Here is an 18,939-nt window from a genome sequence, read left to right as displayed (position 1 = left end):
AATATCAGAAAAAACGGGATTAATAGACCTAACAACTATAAATGGGCAGATGTTTTAGTAAGTGGTGTCAGGTGAGGTCACAGGTTGTTTCCAAGTGTCCATAAACCTCTCTAAAGTGGCATGTCTGTAAATTAGATAATTCCAGTGCTATTATATATTTGCAATCCCTAAATGCTATTTGTTCAGTATAAAAACACAATTTCTACCATATACCTCACTCGAACATTGTGGTGGTGTTATGGGGTATCCAGGGTACATTCAAGTGTCCTTTCAACCTCTCCATAGTGTCCGAATGTGGTAATTGCACTGTTTTTGTACACTGGAAGTACCTAAAAGTTATTGTTCACTATAAAAACAACATTTCTACAACACTAACCTCTCTCAAACATTGTGGTGGTGTCAGGGGACAAGTGTTTTTTCAACCTCTCCAAAGTGCCTGAATGTTTAGCCTAGGCATATCCAATGTATTGATTGATTCCACATACAAATGAACTGTTTACAAAAACAATATAAAAGCAACAGAGATAAATAAAAAAAATACATAAAAGTGTCTTATCAAACACAAACTTAAAAAAGGTGCAAAAATAGAAGTAAGCTGAGCTATTTACAAATGCCATTTGGGTTCATTTTACATCCAAGGTGTAGATTATTAGATTTCACCACAGCTTGTGCATGTCGTGATAGTCTTTGAGGCGGTCCCTCTCTGCCAGGAAACAAAAAGTGTGGCATTTCACCCTTTTCCCCCCTGTGTTTTGTGTAATGCTTGCAGTTCCTCCTTTTGTCTTTTGGCATGTGTGTTGGATAGTGGCGCTCACCTTGAGTGGGGGGGTCTTGTGATGGTTGTGAAGTTGCTTTGGGCCCCCATTTTAGCCATTTCCAACACCAGCTGCTCTCGGAAGGCCAACTGGGAGAAAGGGGTTTGAACTTTTGCTTTGGCCATCTGCTTGTGGAGAATTAACTTTAGCAGTTACTGTAGTAATGTCCACTCCCTCTGCCTCTTCCTCTTCTTTGTTGAGGCCTAGATCTCCAGAGAGGGCCTGCAGTGGGGGTGGTTGAAGAGGAGTGGGGTCTTTGTCGAGTGGTGTATTTTTTTTAATTTAAACTTTATTTACAACCAATTCTTATTTACAATAACCGGCCAAACCCGGACGACGTTGGGACAATTGTGCACCGCCCTATGGGACTCCCAATCATGGCCGGTTGTGATACAGCCTGGATTCAAACCAGGGTGTCTGTAGTGATGCCTCTAGCACTGAGATGCAGTGCCTTAGACCGCTGCGTCACTCGGGAGCCCTGATGGATGTAGAACCATCAGACAGGGTGATTGAAACTGCAGTGGGGGTGGTTGAAGAGGAGTGGGGCCTTTGTCAAGTGGTGGATGTAGAGTCATCAGATGGGGTGATTGACATAGCAGTGGGGGGTGAAGACCTTGACCAGCCAGGGCGCTTGCTGTGGAGGGGTGGCTCCCAAACGTCATCATCCAAATCCTCTGCATCCTCCACTCTGTGGTGAATAAAATAAAGGGATATGTTGTTGTAAGACACACAGAGTTACAGTTGTAAAGTAAAAACACCAAGCCTAAACTTTATCTGTACAGTGCCTCACATAGAAGGTGTGAAACACACACACAATGCAAACAGTAACACTTTGGAGACAAAGCAGAGGTGAGAACAACAAGTTAACAATGGCCATGAGAGTTTAGTGGCCTCTCCAAAGTTACAAGTATGAAACCTAGAACAGCAAACAGTTAACTAATATGAAACATAGACAATAACTGTAACAGTCCTGACCTATTTATGTTAGTTTTTATGTGTTTATGGTCAGGGCATGTGTTTTGGGTGGGCAGTCTATGTTATCTGTTTCTATGTTGGTTTCGGTTTGCCTGGTATGGCTCTTGATTAGAGGCAGGTGGTTTGCATTTTCCTCTAATCAAGAGTCATATTTAGGTAGGGCATTCTCACTGTTTGTTTGTGGGTGATTGTCTCCTCTGATGTCTTCGTTATGTTCGATGTATTCACGTTTGGAGCTGTTTGGCTGTTCGTTCGTTTTGATGTACGTTCCTGTTCGTGAGTTTACGTTTGTTGATGTGAGTTTATGTTCAGGTTCCGTTGTACGTCGTTTTCTTATTTTGTAGTTTGAAAGTGTTTTGTTTAGTTTTCGTGTTGCCATCAGTTTTCGTATTAATAATAAAGATGGCATATTTCCCTGACTCCGCATATTGGTCGGAAGATCCTTCTCTCCTCACCTCATCTGAGGATGAGGAAAGCGACAGCTATAACAGAATCACCCACCAACAAAATGTGACCAAGCGGTATGGGAATGCTCGACGGAGCAACAAGGATTTCTGGACTTGGGAGGAGATCCTGGACGGTAGAGGACCCTGGGCGCAAACTGGAGAATATCGCTGCTCTCGTGGGAAGAGTGAGGCAGCCACAGCTCAGGAGCGGTGGTTTAAGGAGGCAGCTAGGAGACGTGGATGGAAGCCGGAGAATCAAGCTCGAAACCGGAATTATGAGGGGACACGTCTTGCACGGAAGCCCGAAAAGCCCGTGAGTAACTCCCAAAAATTTCTTGGGGGGGGGCTAAAGGGTAGTGGGCCAAGGGCAGGTAGGAGACCTGCGCCCACTTCCCAGGCTAACCGTGGAGAGCGGGAGTACGGGCAGACACCGTGTTACGCAGTAGAGCGCACGGTGTCTCCTGTACGTGTGCATAGCCCGGTGCGGGTTATTCCACCTCCCCGCACTGGTAGGGCTAGATTGGGCATTGAGCCAGGTGTCATGAGGCCGGCTCAACGCGTCTGGTCTCCAGTGCGTCTCCTCGGGCCGGCATACATGGCACCTGCCTTACGCATGGTTTCCCCGGTTCGCCTACACAGCCCGGTGCGGGTTATTCCACCTCCCCGCACTGGGCGGGCGACCGGGAGCATTCAACCAGGTAAGGTTGGGCAGGCTCAATGCTCAAGAGAGCCAGTACGCCTGCACGGTCCGGTATTTCCGGCGCCACCTCCCCGCCCCAGCCTAGTACCTACAGTGCCTACACTACGCACTAGGCTACCAGTGCATTTCCAGAGCCCTGTTCCTCCTCCACGCACTCTCCCTATAGTGCGTGTATCCAGTTCGGTGCCTCCAGTTCCGGCCCCACGCACTAAGCCACCTGTGCGTCTCCTAAGTCCTGTACACACTGTCACTTCTCCCCGTACTAGTCCTGAGGTGCGTGCCCTCAGCCAGGTGCCACCAGTGCCGGTACCACGCACCAGGTATAGAGTACGCTTTGAGAGTTCAGTGTGCCCTGTCCCTGCTCCACGCACTAGTAGGAAGGTGCTTATCATTAGCCCGGTGCCTCCAGTTCCGGCACCACGCACCAGGTCTACAGTGTGCCGTATACGGCCAGAGCCATCCGTCTCCCCAGCGCCATCTGAGCCATCCGTCTCCCCAGCGCCATCTGAGCCATCCGTCTCCCCAGCGCCATCTGAGCCATCCGTCTCCCCAGCGCCATCTGAGCCATCCGTCTGCCAGGAGCCTGCAAAGCCGCCCGTCTGCCATGAGCCTGCAAAGCCGCCCGTCTGCCATGAGCCTACAGAGCCATCAGCCAGACAGGAGCCGCTAGAGCCGTCAGCCAGACAGGAGCCGCTAGAGCCGCCCGCCAGACAGGATCTGCCAGAGCCGCCCGCCAGGCAGGATCTGCCAGAGCCGCCAACCAGACAGGATCTGCCAGAGCCGCCAACCAGACAGGATCTGCCAGAGCCGCCAACCAGACAGGATCTGCCAGAGCCGCCAGCGAGCCATGATCAGCCAGAGCCGTCAGAGAGCCATGAGCAGCCAGAGCCGTCAGAGAGCCATGAGCAGCCAGAGCCGTCAGAGAGCCATGAGCAGCCAGAGCCGTCAGAGAGCCATGAGCAGCCAGAGCCGTCAGAGAGCCATGAGCAGCCAGAGCCGTCAGAGAGCCATGAGCAGCCAGAGCCGTCAGAGAGCCATGAGCGTCGAGAGCCGTCAGCCTGCCATGAGCGTCGAGAGCCGTCAGCCTGCCATGAGCGTCGAGAGCCGTCAGCCTGCCATGAGCGTCGAGAGCCGTCAGCCTGCCATGAGCGTCGAGAGCCGTCAGCCTGCCATGAGCGTAGAGAGCCGTCAGTCTGCCATGAGCGTCGAGAGCCGTCAGCCTGCATGGACCTGCCAGAGCCGTCCAAACAGGACCTGCCAGAGTCCTTCAGCCGGGATCTGCCCCTTGTCCCGGTGTTGCCCCTTGTCCCGGTGCTGCCCCTTGTCCCGGTGCTGCCCCTTGTCCCGGTGCTGCCCCTTGTCCCGGTGCTGCCCCTTGTCCCGGTGCTGCCCCTTGTCCCGGTGCTGCCCCTTGTCCCGGTGCTGCCCCTTGTCCCGGTGATGGTCCTTATCCTGGTGCTGCCCCTTGTTTTTGTGCTGCCCCTTGTCCCGGTGCTACCCCTTGTCCCGGTGCTGCCCCTTGTTCCGGTGCTAGCTGTTTATTTAGGGGAAGGTAATGTTTGGGTGGTCAGTGGAAGGGGTAGAAAGAAGAGGGGAGTGACTATGGTGGTGCGGGGACAGCGTCCTGAACCGGAACCACCACCGTGGTCAACTGCCCACCCGGACCCTCCCCTGGACTTTGTGCTGGTGCGCCCGGCGTTCGCACCTTGGGGGGGGGGTACTGTAACAGTCCTGACCTATTTATGTTAGTTTTTATGTGTTTATGGTCAGGGCATGTGTTTTGGGTGGGCAGTCTATGTTATCTGTTTCTATGTTGGTTTCGGTTTGCCTGGTATGGCTCTTGATTAGAGGCAGGTGGTTTGCATTTTCCTCTAATCAAGAGTCATATTTAGGTAGGGCATTCTCACTGTTTGTTTGTGGGTGATTGTCTCCTCTGATGTCTTCGTTATGTTCGTTGTCTAGTGTTGTGTGTTCTGTGTATAGGTGTGCTATGGGTCTTCATACCCAGATTTTTGTATTATAATTTTCCGTGAGTGTTATGGAGCTAATTACTGGGACTATTATTAAAGTACTCCATGCTACACTCTATTTTGACTCTCCTGCGCCTGACTTCCTCTGCCACCTATACACGCCATTGTGACAATAACTACTTTGGAATTATATAACATTGAAAGGAATTGTTACATAGGCCGATGTAAACTAAATCCAAAGCACAAAAAGCAGACAACTTATAAAAGCAAAATACATATGGTAAATTAGCTATATAAAGTCATGAAAATAATTTACTTACAGATCTAAAAGTAGATCCAATCCTTCTAGAAAGAAATTTGGCTTGTCACCCAAAACCCTGACAAACTTTTACAGATACGCAATCGAGAGCATCCTGTCGGGCTGTATCACAGCCTGGTACGGCAACTGCACCGCCCTCAACCGCAAGGGTCTACAGAGTGTGGTGCGGTCTGCACAACGCATCACCGGGGGCAAACTACCTCATCAAGGACAACATTCACCCAAGCCACTGCTTGTTCACACCGCTATCATCCAGAAGGCGAGGGCAGTACAGATGCATCAAAGCTGTGACAGAGAGATTGAAAAACAACTTCTATCTCAAGGCCATCAGACTGCTAAACAGCAATCACTAACTCGGAGAGGTTGCTGCCTACTTTGAGACCACTTTAATAATGTTTACATATCTTACATTACTCACATCACATGTAAATACTGTATTTTATACCATCTATTGCATCTTGCCTATGCCGCTCGGCCGTCACTCATCCATGTACTTATATGTACATATTCTCATTCACCCCTTTAGATTTCTTAGGTAGTTGATGGGGAATTGTTAGATTACTTGTTAGATATTACTGCACTGTCGGAACTAGAAGCACAAGCATTTCGCTACACTTGCATTAATATCTGCTAACATCTGAATCTCCAATACAGGAATGTTAACAAAAATTATTTGCAGAAACCCGTTACTGAAGACGGATATTTTAAAAGAGGAAGCTAATTATTTTAGGCAGATGTTCTCTTTTCTGTCTCATCCTCTCCCACTTAATGAAGATTACAGTAAGGAATTCTTTCCAAATAATATGGTGATATTTTTGATGATAGCTGCAATGTAAAACTATGATTTATACCTCAAATATGCACATTTTCGAACAAAACATAAATTTATTGTATAACATGTTATAAGACTGTCATCTGATGAAGTTGTTTCTTGGTTAGTGACTAATTCTATCTCTATTTTGTCGGTTTTGTGAAAGCTACCTATGCGGTAGAAACATGGTGAAAATATGCAGTTGTGTGTTTGGCTATTGTGGTTAGCTAATAGAAATACATAGTGTTTTCGCTGTAAAACATTTTAAAAATCGGTAATGATGGCTGGATTCACAAGGTGTTTATCTTTCATTTGCTGTATTGGACTTGTGATTTCATGAAAATTATATTATATGATATCCCTGTCCCGTTAGGCTAGGCTATGCTAGTCAGCTGTTTTGATGAGGAGGATCCCGGATCCGGGAGAGAGAAGTGGTAGTTAAGGAATCACAAATATTATGGACACATTAGAAATAGTGGATATTTTAAGACTTAAAAACCCCGACCTAGTGAGATATACATGAAGGAGACTTAATCAAGCTAGTCATCTTGACTACTTTATTGTCTCTTTCTCTCTTGCATCAAAGGTTTAAAAAGTTTTAATAGGAGACAGAATGCAATCGGATCATCATCTAATTGGCATTCACATAACTCTTATAGATTTTCCACGTGGACGGGGATATTGTAAATTTACTGGAGGACAACTTATTTTTAACTAAGACAAAATAATTTATAACTGCATTTTTCCAGTATAATATAGGTTCAGCAAATACCCTTATTGTTTGGGATACCTTTAAATGTACCTTCAGGAGTCATTCAACTCAATATTCATCAATAATAAAAAAGCAGTTTCTGGCTAAAGAGACAAGACTAACAAGGGAAATCCATGAACTAATAGTACAGGTAGATAGCAATAAAAATGATACTACAGAGATACAAAATAAGTTAGAGGAAAAACAAAAAGAACTTGAGGAACTTATTCAAGAACAATTTAATGTCATCTATTACAAAAATAAAGCATAAAGCAAACTGGATGGAATGGAGAAAAATGCACAAAATTCTTCCTGAATCTCCAATACAGGAATGCTAACAAAAATAATTTGCAGAAACTCGTTACTGAAGACGGAGTCATCTATGATTCTCAGAATGATATTTTAAAAGAGGAAGCTAATTATTTTAGACAGATGTTCTCTTGTCTGTCTCATCCTCTCCCACTGAATGAAGATTACAGTGAGGAATTCTTTCCAAATAATACAAAAAAATTAAAATTAACAAATGTACAGAAAGATCAGTGCGAAGGCCAAATTACAGTGGAAGGACTTTTTGAGGCTATTAAATCCTTTCAGTCTGGAAAACCCTAGGGCTTGATGGCATACCGGTAGAGGTATATCAAGCCTTTTTTGATATACTAAAAGCTCCATTGGTAGATTGTTTTAACTACTCCTATAGAAATAGTAGTCTGTCAGGTACTCAGCTGGAAGGTCTGATTTCTCTATTAATAAAACAAGACCCAGATGGAAAATATAAAGACCCAGTCTGTATAAAAAACTGGAGGCCCCTTGCACTTCAATGTTGTGATGCAAAAATACTAGCGAAATGCATAGCACTCAGAATTAAAAGGGTTTCACCAGGTATTGTTCATCCTGATCAGACAGGTTTTTTACATGGACGATACATTGGAGATAATATACGACAACTACTAGAAATAATAGAACATCATGACACATCTAAGAAGCCAGGCGTGGTATTTATAGCGGATTTTATTTATAAATGCCATGATTTTTTTCAATTTTGATAATTCTCTTATAAAATGGGTAAAAATAATGTATAGCAACCCCAGGTGTAAAATAGTAAACAATGGCTACTTCTCAGAGTTTTTTTAATTGTCAAGAGGAGTTAAAGAAGGGTGTCCGCTGTTACCATATCTATTCGTTATGGCCATCTAAATGCAAATAATTTGCTTTATCTGGGATGTTAAATCAGACAAAATAAAGGGTGCCTATCTATATAATGAATAATATGAAACCTCTCTCTAAAAGCTTCACTTATTCAAAAGTTTTACTTGAACCATTGTTTTAAAATGGCCTTTTTGCCTTTCGGCGGATTGCCATGTCTCATTTTCGATTAATTGAAAATGATACTCTTTCAAAGTATCTCTCTTTTTCAAACAAGCATTGCAGAGCTGGCTACAATTTCCATTTCATCCACCTGAAAAGATAGAACAAATATTATGGCTGAACTCAAATGTGCTGGTTGACAAAATACCTGTATTTAATGGAAAGATGTTTGAAAAGGGTAATTTGTTCTTAAATTATATTGTAAATTGGAATTGTAGAGTTATGTCCTTCATGGAGTTATCAGAATTGAACGGGAAGGTATGCTCAATGCAAGAGTACAACCAATTGATTACAGAGGTAGGGAACTGGTCTGTCTGCCCAATATAAAGTACAAAAACTGGCAGAGGAATAAAAATAGCAGAAATAGGAAAGTATACCAGTTTCATTTGAGGACCAGGATGTTGACAATTGTGGCATACATATTGCAAAATAGTTGGGAAGAGATTTTTGATGTACTGATTCCATGGTACAAAGTGTATGAGTTGATTTATAAAACAACACAAAATTCAAAACTTCGTGATTTTCAGCTAAAATTAAGAACATCTTTGCCACCAACAAAATGTTGAATATTTGGAGCATAAAATCATCGAAGCTCTGCAGATTTTGTTGTGAGGATACAGAGTCAATAGACCATTTATTTTGGTATTGCCCTCAGGTAGCCTGTTTCTGGTCTCAGGTTCAGGAATGGCTGAAAATGCATAGCATTGATCTAAAATTGACCCTAGAAATAGTACTGTTAGGAGATCTGGAGAGACCGAGTCAGTCAATTACTAATGTACTAATACTCTTAGTAAAAGTATTTATCTTCAACTCGCAATCTGTGGATTCTATTCGACTAGAAAGATTGAATGTATGTTAAACATCACAGCATAGTTGAAAGATACGTATGTGTTGCTTAGAAACTCGAAGAGGGTGGCCAGCAGAGATAGATGGGATGGGCTGAGGGAAGCTGAGGGTTGGGATGTGGAATTGGAGACAAGTGGGAGTGGAGTTGCTGTGCGAGAGATAGAATGATGGTCAAAGATTAAAAGTCAAAATAAAACATAATAAAAAGTATGTTTGAATGACACTGAGGGGCAGTGTTTTTACAACTAATGCTGGTTTACCTGAGGCTGATGCCATGCAGGTGTTTGTACACATGCATATACACACACTCTCATTCAAATAAACGTATACAAGAACACAAACATACATGTAATAGTGCCAGACATGCACACAAACATATACTGTTGACATTGCTGTTATGATTTTAGTTGTCCTTGATATCCTTTGTTTTTATTTTATTTTTGTTTATGTTATTTTTTGCATTGTTGTTTTCTGTTTTCTTCTGTCTTTCTTTTTTCTCGTTAGTTCATTCACTTGGTTGTTGGTGCATTATGGGGGTTCTTGGGGGTGGGGAATGGAATTTATTTTATTTTTAATTTGAATTTTTGTTCTTGGGGGGGACTGTGGGAGGGGTCTTGAATGTTTGATGGACTGTGGGAGGGGTCTTGAATGTTTGATGGACAGCTATTGGGGAACTGTGGGGGGGATCTTGGAGGGTTCGGGTTCACATTTTTTGGCCTAGTGGGAGATCTATCAACATGCCCTTGAGCAGGGCATTGACCCTGGATGCTTCTGTGTGTCGCTCTGAATGGGAGTCTGTTGGATGACTGGTATGATGTAGTTGTTGAGCGGCTTCACTGCAGGTATATTGTATGTTTCGGATATTCAATAAAATATAAATAGAAAAACATTTTTCTTAAAAAGGGAAATTAGATCCCAGAATGATTGAGGTATGAGTGTGATAATTGTTGGAGTAAAGTAAATTGATAAGGTATAATTACAAGTAAAAATGAACAGTAAAAGTAATTATGAAGACCCAGTCTGATGATAAGAATGTGGTGAATGACAGAGTCGAAGGCCTTGGCCAGGTCGATGAATACGGCTGCACAGTATTGTCTTTAATCGATGGCGGTTATGATATCGTTTAGGACCTTGAGCGTGGCTGAGGTGCACCCACGACCAGCTCGGAAACCAAATTGCATAGCGGAGAAGGTACAGTGGGATTCGAAAATGGTTGGTGATATGTTTATTAACTTGACTTTCGAAGACCTTAGAAAGGCAGGGTAGGATAGATATAGGTCTGTAACAGTTTGGGTCTAGAGTGTCTCCCCCTTTGAAGAGGGGAATGATCGCGGCAGCTTTCCAATCTTTGGGGATCTCAGACGATATGAAAGAGAGCTTGAACAGGCTAGTAATAGGGGTTGCAACAATTTAGGCGGATAATTTTAGAAAGAGAGTGTCCAGATTGTCTAGCCCAGATGATTTGTAGGGGTCTAGATTTTGCAGCTCATTCAGAACATCAGCTATCTGGATTTGGGAGAAGGAGAAATGGGGAAGGCTTGGGCAAGTTTCTGTGGGGGTTGCAGAGCTGTTGACCGGGATAGGGGTAGCCAGGTGGAAAGCATGGCCAGCCGTAGAAAAATGCTTATTGAAATTCTTGATTATCGTAGATTTATCAGTGGTGACAGTGTTTCCTAGCCTCAGTGCAGTGGGCAACTGGGAGGAGGTGCTCTTATTCTCCATGGACTTTACAGTGTCCCAGAACTTTTGGGAGTTTGTGCTACAGGATGCAAATTTCTGTTTTAAAAAGCTAGCCTTAGCTTTTCTAACTGCCTGTGTATATTGGTTCCTAACTTCCCTGAAAAGTTGCATATCGTGGGAGGCTATTCGATGCTAATGCAATACGCCACAGGATGTTTTTGTGCTGGTCAAGGGCAGTCAGGTCTTGAGTGACCCAAGGGCTATATCTGTTCCTGGTTCTACATTTTTTGAATGGGGCATGCTTATGGTGAGGAAAGCACTTTTAAAGAATAACCAGGCATCCTCTACTGACGTAATGAGGTCAATATCCTTCCAGGATACCCGGGCCAGGTCGATTAGAAAGGGTCAGGATGACATCTATGAGGGTGCCCGTGTTTACGGATTTAGGATTGTACCTGGTAGGTTCCATGATAATTTGTGTGAGATTGAGGGCATCTAGCTTAGATTGTAGGATGGCCGGGGTGTTAAGTATATCCCAGTTTAGGTCACCTAACAGTACAAACTCTGAAGATAGATGATGGGCAATTCATTTACATATGGTGTCTAGGGCACAGCTGGGGGCTGAGGGGTGTCTATAACAAGTGGCAACAGTGAGAGACTTATTTCTGGAAAGGTGTATTTTTCGAAGTAGAAGCTCGAATTGTTTGGGAACAGACCTGGATAGCATGACAGAACTCTGCAGGCTGTCTCTGCAGTAGATTGCTACTCCACCCCCTTTGGTAGTTCTAACATGGCGGAAAATGTTGTAGTTGGGGATGGAAATGTCAGAATTTTTGGTGGCCTTCCTAAGCCAGGATTCAGACACGGCTAGGACATCAGGGTTGGCGGAGTGTGCTAAAGCAGTGAAAAAAAAAAACTTAGGGAGGAAACTTCTGATGATAACATGAACGAAACCAAGGCTTTTACGGTTGCAGAAGTCAACAAATCATATAGGGGAATAGGAGTAGGGGCTACAGGGCTGGGGGCTACAGGGCCTGGGTTAACCTCTACATCACCAAAGGAACAGAAAAGGAGTAGGATAAGGGTACAGCTAAAGGCTATAAGAACTGGTCGTCTAGTGTGTTGGTGACAGAGAATAAAAGGAGCAGATTTCTCTGCGTGGTAGAATAGAGTCAAGGCATAATGTACAGACAAGGGTATGGTAGGATGTCAGTACAGTGGAGGTAAACCTATGCGTTGAGTGACGACGAGAGAGGTTTCGTTTCTGGAGGCATCAGTTAACCTAGGTGAGGTCTCCGCATGTGTGTGGGGTGGCACGAAAGAGCTATCTAAGGCATTTTGAGTGGGACTGAGGGCTCTATAGTGAAATCAAACAAAAACTAGCCAAGACAGCAGTAGACAAGGAATATTGACATTAGAGAGAGAAATAAAGCAATCACAGGTGTTGATCAGGGGAGCTAAGACAGCAACGGGTAAATGGTGATGAATGGGCAGAGCGGGTCAGTTAGGTACGTACAGGACCTGAGTTCGAGACTGGGGCCGAAAGGTAAACAGAATGAGGTACCGTGTTATTGAAACAGTCAAGGGGGCATCAGCTGTGTAGCCCGAGTGATCATAGGGACAAAAGAGCAGCAATAGGTGAGTCAGAGTGCTGTTTGGTAGTCACTACTACGCTAGTTAAGTAGGGGACACAGCGTTCAGAAAAGCTAGCGGGCCGGGGCTAGTAGATGATTCTTTGGCGATATCGTAACAGAATAGCCTGTTGAGACCACATCGGGAGATCACGTCGGCAGTCCAGTCGTGATGGATCGGCTGCACTATAAGCTGCACAGTTGATGTTTTTTGCTGGAGGAGGGGAAAGAGGATACCGTGGAGGTGGAGGTCTAGCACGAGGCCAAGGAGGAGGAAGAGGCATGGGGCGAGGAGCGCAAGGCGCCTCTGGAGGGAGAGACTGGAGCTGCTACAACTGTGGCAACCCAGGACATTTTCCAAGGGACTGTCCTGGTGATGGAGATGACCAGGGTGAATGGCCAGGACCACCTGAAGATATAAAGGTTGGAAATTCCTTTGGTGGGCAAAGAACATGGGATGAGGTGGAAATAGAAGAAGACTCCGATGATGAAGAACCACAAGAAGCATGCCAGATGCTGGAACTTACCACTTTTGACTGAAAATCCCCTGATAGAAATTGAAATACTTGGCCAGAAGATTCCATTCCTAGTAGACACTGGGGCTGCTATCTCAGTGTTGAAACAATCTGGCCTGAAAGTAATCCCCCCCCCCCCCCCAAAAACAAAAATCCGCACTGTTGGAGCATCAGGAATTCCCTCTGAAGAATGCCTCACTTACCCCCTACACGTTAAATGGGAAGATGGAAGTTAGAAACAAGGATTTCTGTACTCTTCCGCCTGCCCTGTAAACCTCCTGAGAAGTGATCTGATGTGCAAGATGAACCTGTCTGTTGCGTGCACTGCTGAGGGCTTGTCCCTCCATTCCCCTACAAGCGGGATATACCCGTCCACGTCCCAGTGTTATTATGCCTGGCATTTGAACAATCCTGCACAGAAGCTGTCGCCTCGTGTGAAGAAGACCCTAAATATCAACAAAGATGGACAAAGCAGAGAAGCAGAGTGGAAGTGACAATTGATGGACTATACTATGGTGAGGAATTGACGGAGTTTTGCTGTCTGATGTGCAGAGATCAATGTATGAAGTACTGGGCGCTGTCCCACACTAGTATGTTGAAATCCCCCAATCGACAATGGAAAGATGTTGTATCTTGTTGGGTTACTACTCGAACGATATACAAAAGGAACCACTCCTAACGAAAGTATGATGGTCATGTCCCGAGATAACTCCCACATACCATGGCTGGATGAAGTGCCAGCTCTAGGCTGTCTCCAAGACCGATATTGGGAAGATGAGAGGTGCCACTCTGGTGAAAGTTGTCCCGAAGAATAATCATAGACCATATAAAGCTCAGTACCCTCATTGCAAAGAAGCAGAAAATGGTATTATTCCCATCCATCAGGCCCTGGTTGAAAATGGGGCTTTGATCCCATGCCCAAATTTTCCCTGTAACACCCATATTTGACCTGTTAGGAAGCCATCTGGTGAATATTGTTTTGTACAAGAATAGTTAATGATGCTGTTAACGCAAGAGCACCCCTGGTGCCGAACACAGTTACCATTCTTTCCCATGTTCCCCCAGGGAGATGTTGTTTTTTGGTTATTGATTTGGCTAATGCTTTTTTCAGCATCCCTGTTGACCCCGGGTCACAGGATTGGTTCTCTTTGACGTTTCTTGGGGGAAATGGACTTGGACGGTGATGCAATAAGGCTACGTTGAATCAACTGTCATTTTCCCCAGGAAATAGCGAGGAACCTGGAAGGTTTTGTTCTCCCTGGAGGTAGCACTGTGGTTCAATACGTTGATGACCTGTTGGTCTGTTCCTTGTCGGAGGAGATCTGTCACGAAGATGCTAAGGCATTGTTGATTTTCTTAGTTGTAAATGGTCACAAAGTTTCCCCCTCTAAGATGCAGTTGTCTAGGAGTTCAGTAAAAAAATGTGGGTTATGACATTATTTCTGAGGGTCACCCCCTCTCTAAAGAGAGTCCCTGCCTAAACCTGTTACTAGGCAGCACATGATGTCACTGTTGGGAGTGGCTAGCTACTGTTGCCCATGGTTGAGAGACTATGCAGAGTCAATACAAGCCTCTGCAGGATTGTATTTATGGCAGAAAGATGGAAATGTCTGAAGTGGTGGAATGGACACCTGAGGCTGAATAAGCCTGGATTAAGTTAAAGCAGGCTCTAATGTCAACCCCCTGTTTGGGTTTTCCTGACCATACCAAACCATTCCATATTTTTGTCTCAGAGAATCATGGGTTTATGTCTGCTGTGTTGACACAGTACCACGGAGTTGGCCATGTGCATGTTGGGGTACTACTCTAAGCATTTAGACACTTATCTGAGGCATGGTTTCATGCCTCTGCTCTGTTGCTGTAGCAACTGCTGCGGTTTTGGCATGTTCTGATATTGTAGCAATGACTGTGCTGATGGTGCATGTTCCCAACGTGGTTCATGCCAGTACTACACAGGCTAATACTGCCCATCTTACGCCTGCCATATTGCTGGATTATCAGAACATACTGTTGATAACGTCTCACGTTAAGCTGAAAAGATGTTCTGCGCTTAACCCATCTACTTGTCTTCCTACAGCGGATGCCGGTGAAGAACATAACTGTGAATTGACCATTGAGATTGACTATGGACATAGGCTTGACCTAAAAGATTGTTTTGTGGATGGCTCTGCCCAGCGAAACGACAAGGGTGAACCTTTAGTAGGCTATGCTGTTGTCACCGCTGTTCAAACAGTGGAAAGTGCTAGACATCCCTCTCACTTGTCTGTTCAGGCAGCAGAGTTATTGGGTTTAACCAGAGCATGTATTTTGGGTAAGGATTGCTCTGTTAAAATCTACACTGAAGAGTAGATAGGCATTTGGTGTTGTGCATGATTTTGGCACGTTGTGGAAGAATAGAGGATTTTTTAACTTGGTCTGGAAAATCTATTGCTCACAGTGATCTTGTCTCCTCTTTGATTATGGCCTTTCAGCTCCCCTCATCGATTGCAGTGGTCAAATGCCAAGCACAAACTTCTGTAAAGGACAGTGTTTCTCAACGGAAGGCTAAAGCTGATTTTGCGACCAAGCTGGCTGCTTCCTCTTCTGTTTCCCCCTTCTACAGATGAAAGTCCTGGGCCAAAGGAACCTCCACACACTCGGAGTAGTGGTCCAGAAGGAGAAGTCAGCCAAAGGAAATGAGAAGTAAAAATTCAAGATGAGGGAGGGAATCTGTTTCTCTCTCAAGCTGAAATGGTGGGAAATGTCACCTCATATAAGACTTATTGTTGGGTATGTGGGTTGGGTCATGTGGGAGTAGGAAAGGGTCTCCCATATGTAGGGGTTCCCTTGGGGGTGAACTTAACTATTCAACTGTCCTCAATATTGTCATTGGCCAATTTCCCCCCAATGAAACCCGACCCCATTACTTATTTTTCAATGTACAATGCTGTTCTCAGCCTTCTATATCCTAGACCAAACAATTACAGTGACCCACCCATCCCCATAGTAGGATCCCTGGTAGCCCCCTGGTGTATTAGAGGAAATGGAAGTAACCATTTGGGTGACATTTTTTGTAACTGTACTATGTTGGTTAATGGTAGCAATAACTGCTCTCTTGCGGTACATTATTCTGTTACAGGAACACCAGGAAATGTGAGTTATAGAACTTATGTTGACAATAAGTATATTGCACTGAAAGGAGCCCCAAATAGTACCTATTGGTTGTGTGGCCGATTTTCTTATTCTAGTTTACCACCTAATTTGGGAGGGAAGTGTATTGTTGGGTTTGTGGTGCCGGCCATAAGAGTCATTGGAAAAACTGCAACAGAATTGAGGGTTCGGTTCAGGGAATATCATCAGCCGACTCCTCGTTTTAATAAGCGATCCCTTGCAGATGTCAGTCAGGTGCAAACCTTCTCCCGTTTCGCTCGTGTTTAGCTGCCTCAAAATGGAGTTGCATGTGCCTTAGATCAAATTCGAGATTTGGCTATTAAAGTTGAGAAAATGGGAAATGCTACTAGAGATGCCTTGATTGCTCTGAACGAGGAAGTGAAAGCACTCCATAAGGTCGCCCTGCAAAACAGGGAGGCACTTAACTACTTATTGGCTGGTCAAGGAGGTACTGGCGATAAATGCTGGACTTTTGTCCCAGATGTGTCTTCAAATGTGACTGATTTTGCTAACTACATTGCCACTGTTGAAAAGTCTCATTCTGGGAAATTAGAGTCGGTGTTTACTGGTTGGCTGAAAGGCCTCTTTGGAGCTTGGGGCTCCCAGATAGCTCAGTGGGTGATAGCTGGAATATTTTGTTTCATGTGTTTAACCATTTTGCTTTGTTGTTGTAAGGCCATTTGTGCTTCCGTGGCAACTCAAGTCTCAGCAACTATCATGTACTAAAGAAGGTGATACTGATAACTTGCTGACTCTTCAGAAACTCCCCTTTCCCCCTATAATGGATGATAATATGCAATAATTAGTTAGTATCCATGCTTGATTAAGTACCTGAAGGTTTTAAGGTAGGTTGTTAAACGACAGCAACCTTCTAATGTAAAGGGTAATGGAAAAAGGATCAAATATGAAGATGGATTTGTGTCTATTGTTATTCCTATTGCATGTAAGAATCAGTATTTACTAAAATGCACTCCTGATGATAGACTGAATGTATGTTAAGAAGTCAAAGAAAAATGTGTTATCACAAATGGGGATAAAAGGAGGGAGTGTAGTGGAAATGTTTTGTATCCTCTGCGTCTCTCCAAATGTGTGACTACATGTAGCGTATTGTTTCTCGTTATTGTGTTAGGATGTTCTGTGACTGCTCTCAGGGAGGGGACTGATAGAAGAACAGAAAGAATGGAACACATCGTTTCTAGGCTTTGGGCCAAAGTAACAATGTGTGCAAGGTCATGATCAGCATGATCAGCTTGCACCCTGAGAGCAGAGACGGCTAGTTTGAGCATGAGTCTAAAGAGTGCTGAAGGGAGAACATCCCTTCAGAGCTTTTACTTTGAGTATTAAGTTTGCTGTAACCTCTCCCGCCATAATAATAAAGATCTGTTCATTTAACTTTGACGTTGAGTCCTTGGTGGTCATTTCTACGACAGACCGATAGCCACCGACTTGACTAAAGTGATCTGCTCAAACGCGCCCATTGGGTTCTACCCAGTTAGGAGGCTCTGATGTTGGCTCAGGGGATTACTTCCTCCCTGTTTGTTATTTTAAGAATATGTATGCACTGAGATTTGTAATATTTTGAGTTTATGAATTGTGTAGACCTTTTTGATCTATGGCAAGGAATTTATGAACGTCATGCCATGGTTATGAGTTTAAATCTGTGATGTACCAGTGGAGGCTGCTGAGGGGGGAACAGCTCATGATAATGGCCGGAAAGGAGCAAATGGAATGGCAATGGAAACCATGTGTTTGATGTATTTGATATCATGTTAGCCAAATGTAGTAATGAATAAATAGGCTACATTTCTTTCAATGGACAATTCTGTGAATTGATAGCAAAGGTGTCAGCTAGAGATGACGTGCAGGGGCTTGCAGGGATTTGTAGTTTTGCATGATGTCTACTTTGATGCTAATTAGCATTTTCAAAACTGAGAGTAAATAGAGCCGGATATGTCAATAAAACTCACCTTGTTCAAGATAGGTTGACATGGTTATCAAAATGTCACGCCAGGGTCAGCCTACACAAAACACAGCCCATATTTTAAGTGTTTCTAAAATCCCCTATGGGAAAAATCAATGGTGGAAAAACGGTTGGAACCATTTCCCCGTTTGACCAGTAGGTTTTATGGGTATTATGACACCTCCACTGTGGGGTTCTATAGGCCTAAACCTAATAGCTGTAGTTCACTCTAAAAGTGTTTGATAGACAGATTTATATAGCTTTTGTATTTTTTTCTGGATCCTTTGTATATTAAAATCGACTACTGACCACTTTGCTGTAAATTAAACACCTGACTTCCTCGTAAGTTGTTGTCCAGCAGCACCTTCCCACCATCTCCCTTGGCTGTAAGACATGTTACTTGTATCTTTTTTTTTACACAAATGTTCTTCCTCTCATCTGGAAGCATACGGTGCTGTCTACACACTAAATATGGTAATGTCCCAAATTCAGAGGTTCATGAAAATGTGATGACCAGTCAACCTGTCAATTTAATCTGTTTCAGTATTCTATAAAAGCAGTTGGGTTGAATGATTACAGAAGCTACATTACAGCGGAACATACAGGTAATTGCCATAATAAAGGAAAAACCAACATAACGTTTCTAAATAGGGCATTGGGCCAGAACAGCTTCAATGAGCCTTGCCATAGATTTTACAAGTGTCTGGAATTCTATTGGAGGGATACGACACCATTCTTCCACGAGAATTTTAATTATTTGGTGATTTGTTGATGGTGGTGGAAAACGTTGTCTCAGGCACCACTCCAGAATCTCTCCTAAGTGATCAATTGGGTTGAGATCTAGTGACCGAGGCACCCACGCACACGCACACACATACACACACACACTTTAAACCCCCTATGCTCCTTTGAGACCCCTTCTAGCCATGGTAACTCACTGAGATCTCTTCTTCTAGCCATGGTAGCCAACTGGGCATTTTTATAAATAAGCATGGTGGGATGTTA

Source organism: Salvelinus fontinalis, chromosome 21 (assembly GCF_029448725.1).
Source record: "Salvelinus fontinalis isolate EN_2023a chromosome 21, ASM2944872v1, whole genome shotgun sequence".
Classification (NCBI taxonomy): Eukaryota; Metazoa; Chordata; class Actinopteri; order Salmoniformes; family Salmonidae; genus Salvelinus; species Salvelinus fontinalis.
Note: the sequence above shows the minus strand (reverse complement) of the source record.